The following is a 9,724-nucleotide window of genomic DNA, read 5'->3' as shown; positions in this document are numbered from 1 at the left end:
TATATGCCTTCATATGAAAAGCTCTAAATTCCTACTATTCATTATGCATTAAATGAGTATATCTTCTAATGGGTAGTGTAACGTCCCTCAATAAAATAAACAACATAATAAATAAATGGTTAACCCAAACCCGTGGGTAACGGGGACACCTGTCATACACAGCGGAAAACCTAACAGCAGTAAACATAAAAATCTATTCATCCGTCCATAAAACATAATATCAGAACTTTCTATTAACATCAATATACGGTTCATATGTACAATCTCCAAAAAGTCAAAATAACACTATGACTATGCAACAAAAATCTCCTAATCCTAACTCAGGGCTTACCCTTCTAGTAGGGAAGCACCAATCACTCAACGGCGGCCCTGACCCGCCGATCTCTCTGGGTTTCCTGAAAAATATATTAATGTTGGGGGTGAGACACTTTTTAGTAAGAGAAAGTAAACTAAATACAGCTGTGTGGCAACATGAATATTTAGTGCTTATACATATACAGTACATTTCATAACTCTGGAAATAATCATAATATCATGCTGGATAATCATGTATTTTCATATTCGTTAATAAATCATAACATACATAAACATCTGTTATAACTCGTAATACTGAAAATATATCCAAGATGAATAACAAGTTAATGTCATGTATTACCCCTCATGACGGGTTGTGCAGCCCGAAGGCGGGACCCGACAATGGCTGGCCGACCACTGCCAAATCAAATATGTCTGTAAGTACGATGAGCCCGCCACACCCTAGTCCGGACTGCCAGGTGGACGTCCACACTCTACTGAGAGTCACATCGACTATCCATCTCCCATCCCCTCGTGGGATGGTTAGCACTAATACGGCCTCGTGCCAAATTTGATCTACCCATAGCTACGGTACCGAGCTCCTGGTTTGAACTAAACTAACATCCTGATTGTAATAACATATAATACATGATCATACATAACATCATTACGGCCTCGTGCCGAAAACATAGATACGGCCTCGCGTCGAAATCATACGTATGGCCTCGTGCCAAAATCATAGTAAATAAGGCCTCGCGCCAATAATATCAATACGGCCTCGCGCCGATAGCATAAATACATGGCCTCGTGCCAAAATCATATAAATACGGCCTCGTGCCGATAACATAAATATGGCCTCGCGCTAAATACAATTCAGGTATTTACATTTGAAAATAACTCATTTATCATATATTCGTCAACTCAATATAACATAACCCATCTTTCCAAAATACCTGAAATTGTATTTTACTCGTAAAAGCATTCATATCATATCTCATTTTACGTAAAATAATATTCATGCCACACATGCTCTATTAAAAGTCATACTTCATATTTTAAAATCATGATTTTCTGACATCTTATACATACATATACTTTTTAAGCACCATAGCAGTATTTTCCCAATCGTACATTTCATTCATAATAAACGAATATATCATATGTTTTTCTGAAAATAAATCTACTCATAATCAATAATAGTTTGCATGGAAAAGAACTACTTTAATTTACTCTCTTACCTTACTACTGAGAAAGCCCCCTAAAATCTTAGCCTGACCCCCGTAGGATTTCCTACTTAATACCCTGAAACTCAAAACTCCCAGTATTAAACATCAGTATTGTCATGCGTACGTCAATTTCTATAACTACCATGAAGTCTAATTTGGCTTAAAAAGCCTTACCTCAACTCTAGGATGATTTCCAACTTCGCTTCCCCAACGATCCGCTCCGGCAAACTTGTAGGGAACTTCACCAGGAGCGTCGTGGTAGCCTTAGATCTTCGATCCGGCGTAAAACCAGCCCAAAATCGAAGAGAGAGAGTGAGAGGGCCAAAGAGGAGAGAGAGGAATCTTCAAATGAATTAAAAATCGAGTTTTTCCATATTCATACAAGGGATTTCGTCGACGAGCAGCACCTTTCGTCGACGAATTCTCATTAATTTCGTCGACAAAATTCAGTCTTCGTCGACGAAATTCAGTCGGCTCCAGAACCCCTCTTGGCTTTTCTTCATCGACGAAGCCTTGTGTTCGTCGACGAATTCAGGCAATCTTAAAAAATTACTTTTATTCCCCAAATGCAATGTCTGTGTTCGTCGACGAAGTCTACGACCTCCTTCTGTTTTGTCTCTATTTCCCTCTCTTTATTACTCAAATTTCCAATTTAAATTCTGGTCGTTACAGGTAGTTTATCTTTTGTATCATTTGTTGATTATACTATTGGATTGCATGTCTGTGTTGAAAGTCTCATGTATGACGGATGCAGTTGATGATAATTGCATGCTGGTAGTGAATATAGGTTCTTGTGTGTCTGAAACTGAAATATAAATTGCTTGATTAAACCTATCAGGTACAGATTTTATGGGAAAATGTCCGATTTACAGACATCATGCTGTCAAAATTTTGACAGGAATTTTCCCAAAATAAAATTTTGTACTAAAGATGATTATGATAAAATTAATGTTAAAACATTTTTGAAAGGATGAGTGAAACCTAATTGAATAATTAAATTTCATCCTAGTATAATCATCGAACATTTAAAGGAGGTCAACTTCATCCCTATAGGAAGCGCATAAATGACCTATATGCATCACTTTCGTCTACTGAATTATTAAGACTCTTATGAAATCCCTGAACATTATATCCTACGCTTCAAATTTTATGGTTTGACATGGAATGTTCTTGGGTCATGAACATTATTGCATGCCTTAATATACATCTTCTAATGCATCTCTGGTCTATAGGGGCAACTATGCTGATAAGGATAAATATAGTTGATTAATAATCAGTATGATTAGTTTAAGAGATTTAAAATGAATGGCTTATACTCTTGACATACTGAAATCAATCTTGAAGAGTATAAGTAGTTTATTTAATCTAAGCTATAATTCAAATTGAAAGGGGGAGCATCTAAACATAAATTCCAATTATGTTTTGTTCACAAATATTTTTAACTTAGATCTATTGTGAACTCATGGTGACATGAGCTTAACCAAAATGATCTTTGTGAAAATCTTAAGTTAATATATATTTGTCATGCCCCGAATCCATAGATGGGTCCTAGGTGTGAAATTAAAAACCTAACATGTCTCTGTATCAATTAAACATACATGATACAATACTGGAAGAGGGTCCGACCCCGTGGGGTATATAGAAACCCAAAAACATATACTTCCACATCCATACTCATCAAGTACGAAGCAAAAAATGTTCATTCTATCCATATAACATACTATACCAGAGTCTATACAACACTAGGACATACGTTCCCATAATTACAAAACATACTCCGGGTGTCTACAAAAACCATCACGACAATCTGGTTACAAAACTCGTACGTATCCAGGCACTAATTGTAGCTAAACGACACCCCCACTTCCAGATGCTAGAATGTCAGTTTCGGCTACCTGAAGGACTTGAAAACATTTGTATATACATTCGGGGTGAGACACCTCTCAGTAAGGAAAAAAACAGGTTATAAGTGTGTGGCATACCAGTGTTATTTTACATACAACAGAACACCATACAATACGATACAGTTTCAAAACATTTCCATACAGTTCCAGTATTTTCACAAATCCATTCCAGTACATATGATACCCAAACATATGGTCAGTGTCGTCACACTCAAGCAACCAATACCCTATGACAACCGAAGCCTCACAGTGGTACGTCGCCAATACGGTGTAACTCACACCCATCGGTGACCAACTAGAACACTGACCATATTTCACGCCCTCTGATATAGAGTCGGACACTCTCGCCCACGGTAATGAACTAGTACATGGTGCAGCGTACGGTAATTAGCCGCTACATAACTGTTTCAGCGTACGGTAATTAGCCGCCACTAGTTGATTTCACAAAACCTTAAATCATTTTGGAACTTATATTCCTATACTCATCAGCGTACAACAATTAGCCGCCACTAGCTGTTTTACAAAATATCTGAAACATTTACAAACAACCATACATTCCACACTTATTTGGTATACAGTAAATCATATCGTTTTCCAATTCAAACATACAATTTTATACAAATATGGATACGGTCATCTTAATAATACAATTTAAATACAACATATAGTTTTCCAAACAAAGTAAAGATGATACTCGAAAATCTCGATTTTCCCAAAAATTATAACCCAAAAATCCCACATTTTTACCCGATAGATTTTCCCAAATAAGTAGTCAAAACGTACACATGATCGTAACCTACAGGTTCACCAATCTCGATTTCAAAAATAAACTGATATAAACAGAATTCCCTTACCTTAACCCGAAATTAAGCCACGAACTCTACGGCTCCCAAAACTACGAACCGAGACACTAAAACCTAAACAATGCATAACAATACTTCCTTACAATTCGTACTACTACACATATCTCGAAACAGAAATGGAAACTAAGCCTTATCTCGATTTTTGGACCAAAACCCGAAACTGCTCGAAACGAGATTCGGATCCACTATTCACAAAGAGAATCTTGCCCTGATCTACGCGGTAACGTCAGATTTACGATTCAGGCAACGAACGACAAAGAAATCAAGAGAGAGAGCGATCTTCAAATTCTAAAGAGAGAGGGAGAGGATATTTTGAGATTACTTAACTTGGAAGTAATGGAAACTGATATTTATAGCCCTTGACTCGGCCGTCCTCTTCCACGAAATGGCATCCTCGTCTACGAGTCACTAAAGACATCTCGTCGACGAGTCGGAAACCTTGTCGACGAGCCTAAGATTCCTGATTTCCTGAAACCTTTCGGCTTCTCCTCGTCGACGAGCCTCTGAATTTCATCGTTGAGTATAGAAGGTACTTCGTCGACAAACTGTGGCTTCGTCGACAAAGCTTACCCAATTTACCAATTTACCCTTCTTTTATATAATTAATCCATATATCACGATTCGGGTTCTTACAACCTCCCCTCCTTACAAAAATTTTGTCCTCGAAATTTGCAATCTCTCATTACGAACTCATTTATACTACTGAATACATACATACTCTAAGAAGAACCGGCGGCCATTTATACGCAACCCCGTCACAATATATATATACATACATTCCCTCACTTATGGCGGAGGAATACTGTGGTTACATATATACATGGCCTCGGGAACTCACGATAAAACAGGACTCTCCCAGAGACTAACCACACAATACTAATACGATAACACAGTACTACATACATACATACATACATACATACATACTCATACCAACCCTACTATCTAACTACTGCTCAAAACAACGGCGGATACTTTCAGCGTATTTCCGCTTCTAATTCTCAAGAAACTTTTTCAATCGCGTGATTCCACCACAAAACCTTCACTAACGGTATCTCCTTAGTACCCAACTTCTGAACTTTTCGGTCCAGAATCTGAACTGGTACTTCCTCATACGCCAAAGCATCCACAAGTTCCAAAGACTCATAACTAATAACATGTGACGGATCCGACACGTACCTCTTCAACATGGATACGTGAAATACATCATGGATCCTCGAGAGCGCAGGGGGTAGTGCAATCCAGTAGGCCACCAGACCCACTCGTTCTAAAATCTCAAATGGTCCGATATACCTTGGGCTTAGCTTGCCATTCCTCCCGAATCTCATCACTTCTTTCATCGAAGCGATTCTCAGAAATACCTTACTCCCCACCTCGAATTCTAACTCACAGCAGCGAACATCTGCGTAGCTCTTCTGCCGACTCTGAGCTGATTTAATCCTTTCTCGGATCAAACCCACCTTCTCAGATGTCTGCTGTATAAGTTCAGATCCTAACACCTAACGTTCACCAACCTCATCCCAATACAAAAGAGATCGACGCCTCCAACCATACAAAGCCTCGAACGGTGTCATCCTGATACTAGCTTGGAAGCTATTGTTATAGGCAAACTCCACTAGTGGCAAAAACTGAATCCAACTACCACTGAAGTCTAACACGTAAGCCCGTAACATATCCTCCAAAATTTGTATTGTCCTCTTCGACTGTCCATCAATTGGGGGGTGGAACGCTGTACTGGAAGTAAGTTTCGTCCCCAGTGCTTTTTGCAAGGTCTTCCAAAATCGAGAAGTAAACCTCGGGTCTTGATCTGAAACAATGAACACCTGTACCCCGTGCATTCTTACTATCTCGTGCACGTACAAGTCTGCTAGCTTACTCAAAGGGTAGCTAACCTTCATCAGTACAAAGTGAGCAAATTTTCTCAACTTGTCCACAATTACCCAGATAGCATTCTGCCCGTGAAGCACTGGCGGTAATCCGGTAACAAAGTCCATGGAAATGTGCTCCCATTTCCACACCGGAATAGCTAAATGATGCAACGGCCCTTCCGACCTTTGATGCTCAGTTTTCACCTGCTGACACGTCAGACACTGCTCCACGAATCGGGCAATATCCCTCTTCATACCACTCCACCAGAAGGACTTGCGCAAATCCCAATACATCTTCGTACTACCCGAATGTACCGTATACAAAGAACGATGCGCCTCCTCCAAAACTGTCCTTCTGATCTTGTCGACGGTTGGAACACACAGCCTGATCCCAAACCTCAAAACACCTCCCTCATAGATGTTAAAATTCCCAGCCAATCCCTGTTGTACCTTTTCCACAGTCTCAACCAACTCCACATCCCTAGCTTGCGTGACTTTAATACGCTCAAGCAAAGTCGGCTAGATCACCAAACTAGCAATGAAATCTTGATGATCACCAACCACCAACTCTATGCCAAGGCTTTCTAGATCCCGTCTGATATGATATGAGCTATAACTGCAGACACTGCTGCATCCTCTAACTTCCAACTCAACACGTCAGCTACCACATTAGCTTTCCCTGGGTGATAACTGATCATGCAATCGTAATCCTTGATCAACTCCAACCACCGCCTTTACCTTATATTTAACTCCTTCTGCGTGAAAAAGTACCTGAGGCTTTTGTGGTCAGTGAAAATTTCACACTAAACACCGTACAATTAGTGTCGCTAGATTTTCAGCGCATAAACTACAGCGATCAATTCCAGATAATGCATAAGATAATTTTTCTCGTATTACTTAAGTTGCCGAGAAGTATAAGCAATTACTTTACCCTGTTGCATAAGCACACATCCCAAACCTTTCAGAGACACGTCGTTATAGATCACCAAACCGTCATTCCCAGAAGGAATGATCAAGATCGGAGCAGTAACCAATCTTCGTTTCAGCTCCTAGAAACACTGCTCGCAATCCTGAGTCTAATCAAACTTCACACCCTTCCCGGTCAGTTATGTTAGATTCCCAGACAATTTAGAGAACCCCTCCACGAACCGACGGTAATAACCGGTCAGTCCCAAAAAACTCCAAACCTCCTGCACATTCCTCGGTCTCGTCCAGTCAACCACAACTTCAATCTTACTAGGATCAACGGAGATACCACCCTTAGACACCACATGACCTAAGAACGCAACCTGATTCAACCAGAATTCACACTTCTTCAGCTTGGCATACAGCTTCCTCTCTTATAGAATCTGTAACGCCAACCTCAAATGGTTTTCATGCTCTTCCGGACTCCTCGAGTATACCAGAATGTGATCAATGAACACCCCTACGAACTGGTCCGGGTACTCATGGAAAACCCTGTTCATCAGATCCATGAACACCGTCAGAGCATTCGTCAACCCAAAAGACATGACTAAGAACTCGTAGTGGTCATATCTGGTTCGGAAAGCAGTCTTCGCAACATCCTCAGATCAAACCCTCACTTGATGATACCCTCACCGTAGGTCGATCTTCGTAAAGACCTGTATTCCCTGCAGTTAGTCAAAGAGATCATCAATATGAGGGAACGGGTAACAATTCTTCACAGTCACCTTGTTAATCTCATAGTAATCAATGCACATACGCATTGACCCGTCCTTCTTCTTCACAAATAAAACTGGAGCTCCCTAGGGCGATACATTAGGTCGGATAAAACCCTGGTCTAGTAGTCCCTGCAACTGCTCCTTCAACTCCAGAAGTTCTGCTAGAGCCATCCGGTATAGAGCTTTAGAGATCGGTGCCTTACCAGGCAGCAACTCTATCGCAAACTTCACCTCACGATCTAGAGGTAAACCGGGTAAAGCTTTTGAAAACACATTCGGAAACTCGTTGACCACTTGAATATCCTCGAGCCTCAATTCCTCCAGCGGTGGTTCCTTCACGCAAGTTAGGTACCCCTGAAATCCGACCAAGAGTAGCCTCCTCGCCTGTAATGCCGATAGAATCTGTGGCGTCGAACGCACACACGATCCAACGAACTCATACTACTGCTTCTCAGGAGGTCTGAACACTACTACCTTCCTACGATAATCAATCAGCGCATAACTAGAGAATAGCCAATCCATCCCTAGTATGACGTCAAAACTAGACATGTCGAATACTACAAGATTCGCTGGTAGCAGCCTTCCCTGAATTACTACTGGACAGTTTCCTAACATCTTACTACAGATCGTTACACTCCCAGTCGGCGTAACCACAGACAACCTCTCATCCATCACTCGGGTTTCAAGCCCACACAACTTCACAGAGCTAGCAGATATAAATGAATGGGTTGCTTCTGAATCAAATAAAATGACAGCTCTATTTGAAAACAGTAACATGGTACCTGTCACCATGTTCCCAGTGTGTTCCGCATCTGCTGGAGTAAGTGAATATACCCTTGCCGGAGCCGTGGTTGCCTGGTAGCTTCCTCGAAGCATCTAATTACTCCCACGGTTCTGGCTCTGTGCAGGCATATCTCTCCTCGATGCCTGACAATTTCGTGATATGTGGCTTGACTTGCCACAGTTATAGTAGTTACCTTAGAACGGTTGACATTCGCCATCATGCCATTTACGGCACTTGGCGCACGGTGCGAAGGATAGGTCCCCGTGAGAATTCTTCCGCTCGGTGTTTTACCAATAACCTGAACTGTAGTTCTTCTTCTTCTTCTTCCACTATCCCTGCCAAGGACCAGTCTGAGACCCAGAAGGTACCGACCTCTTTCTCTGTTCCTGCACTACCTCGTCTCCCTAGAGGTCGGTCTCAACTATGGTGGCTTTATCCACCAAAACAGAGAACTCGCAGATCTGCAGCATCCCCACAAGTCAGCGGATGTCTTTCCTCAGACCCCTCTCAAACCTCCAAGCCTTCTCGTACTCATTCGGAACTAAGTACGGCGCAAATCGAGATAACTCGATATATTTGGTTGCATATCTCTGCACCGTCAGGGTACCCTGCATCAGGCCCGAGAACTCATCGGCTTTCACATCACGAGTGGAAGCCGGGAAGTATCTCTCTAAGAATACCTAAATGAAGTGGCCCCACGTCATACTCGATGGACCAGTTCTCTACTTCTCAAGCAAACTCACTACAGTCCACCAACGCCCGACCTCTCCAGACAGCTGGAAAATAGCGTAAAGGACTCTCTGTCTATCTGTGCAGTGGAGGACTTCTAGAATCCTCTCGATCTTCTCGACCCATTCCTCTACTATAAATGGATCGGGTCCTCCTGCAAATGTTGAAGGGAGTATACGTGTGAACCTCTCGATGGTACACCCTGCATCGGTAGGAGAGCGCTCGTGTCTCCTAACACTCTGCCCGATCTCTTGCATAACCTGCCTCATCAAACCTGGTGGCACGGAAGGAGACTCATCACTCGCAGTCCCCTAGGAGCCACTATCCAAGTTGTTATCCTTGGGCTCCATTCTGAAAATAGAATAGGAATCGGT

The 9,724-nt window shown here is 41.6% G+C and overlaps 1 protein-coding gene across 2 annotated transcripts in view; it reads right to left on the bottom strand.

Moving 5' to 3' along the window:
- Positions 1 to 210: 210 nt before the first annotated feature.
- The window catches only part of LOC131144700 (pentatricopeptide repeat-containing protein At3g04130, mitochondrial), a 34,634-nt gene continuing 25,120 nt past the window's right edge, over positions 211 to 9,724 (bottom strand). For both annotated transcript variants that reach the window (XM_058093513.1, XM_058093520.1), the window contains one exon: positions 211 to 395. The gene's annotated coding sequence lies outside the window, so the exon portion shown is untranslated. The remainder of the gene's footprint in view (positions 396 to 9,724) is intronic.

This window comes from Malania oleifera, chromosome 12 (genome assembly GCF_029873635.1).
Source record: "Malania oleifera isolate guangnan ecotype guangnan chromosome 12, ASM2987363v1, whole genome shotgun sequence".
Classification (NCBI taxonomy): domain Eukaryota; kingdom Viridiplantae; phylum Streptophyta; class Magnoliopsida; order Santalales; family Ximeniaceae; genus Malania; species Malania oleifera.
Note: the sequence above shows the minus strand (reverse complement) of the source record. Positions and strands in the feature narration are given on the sequence as shown.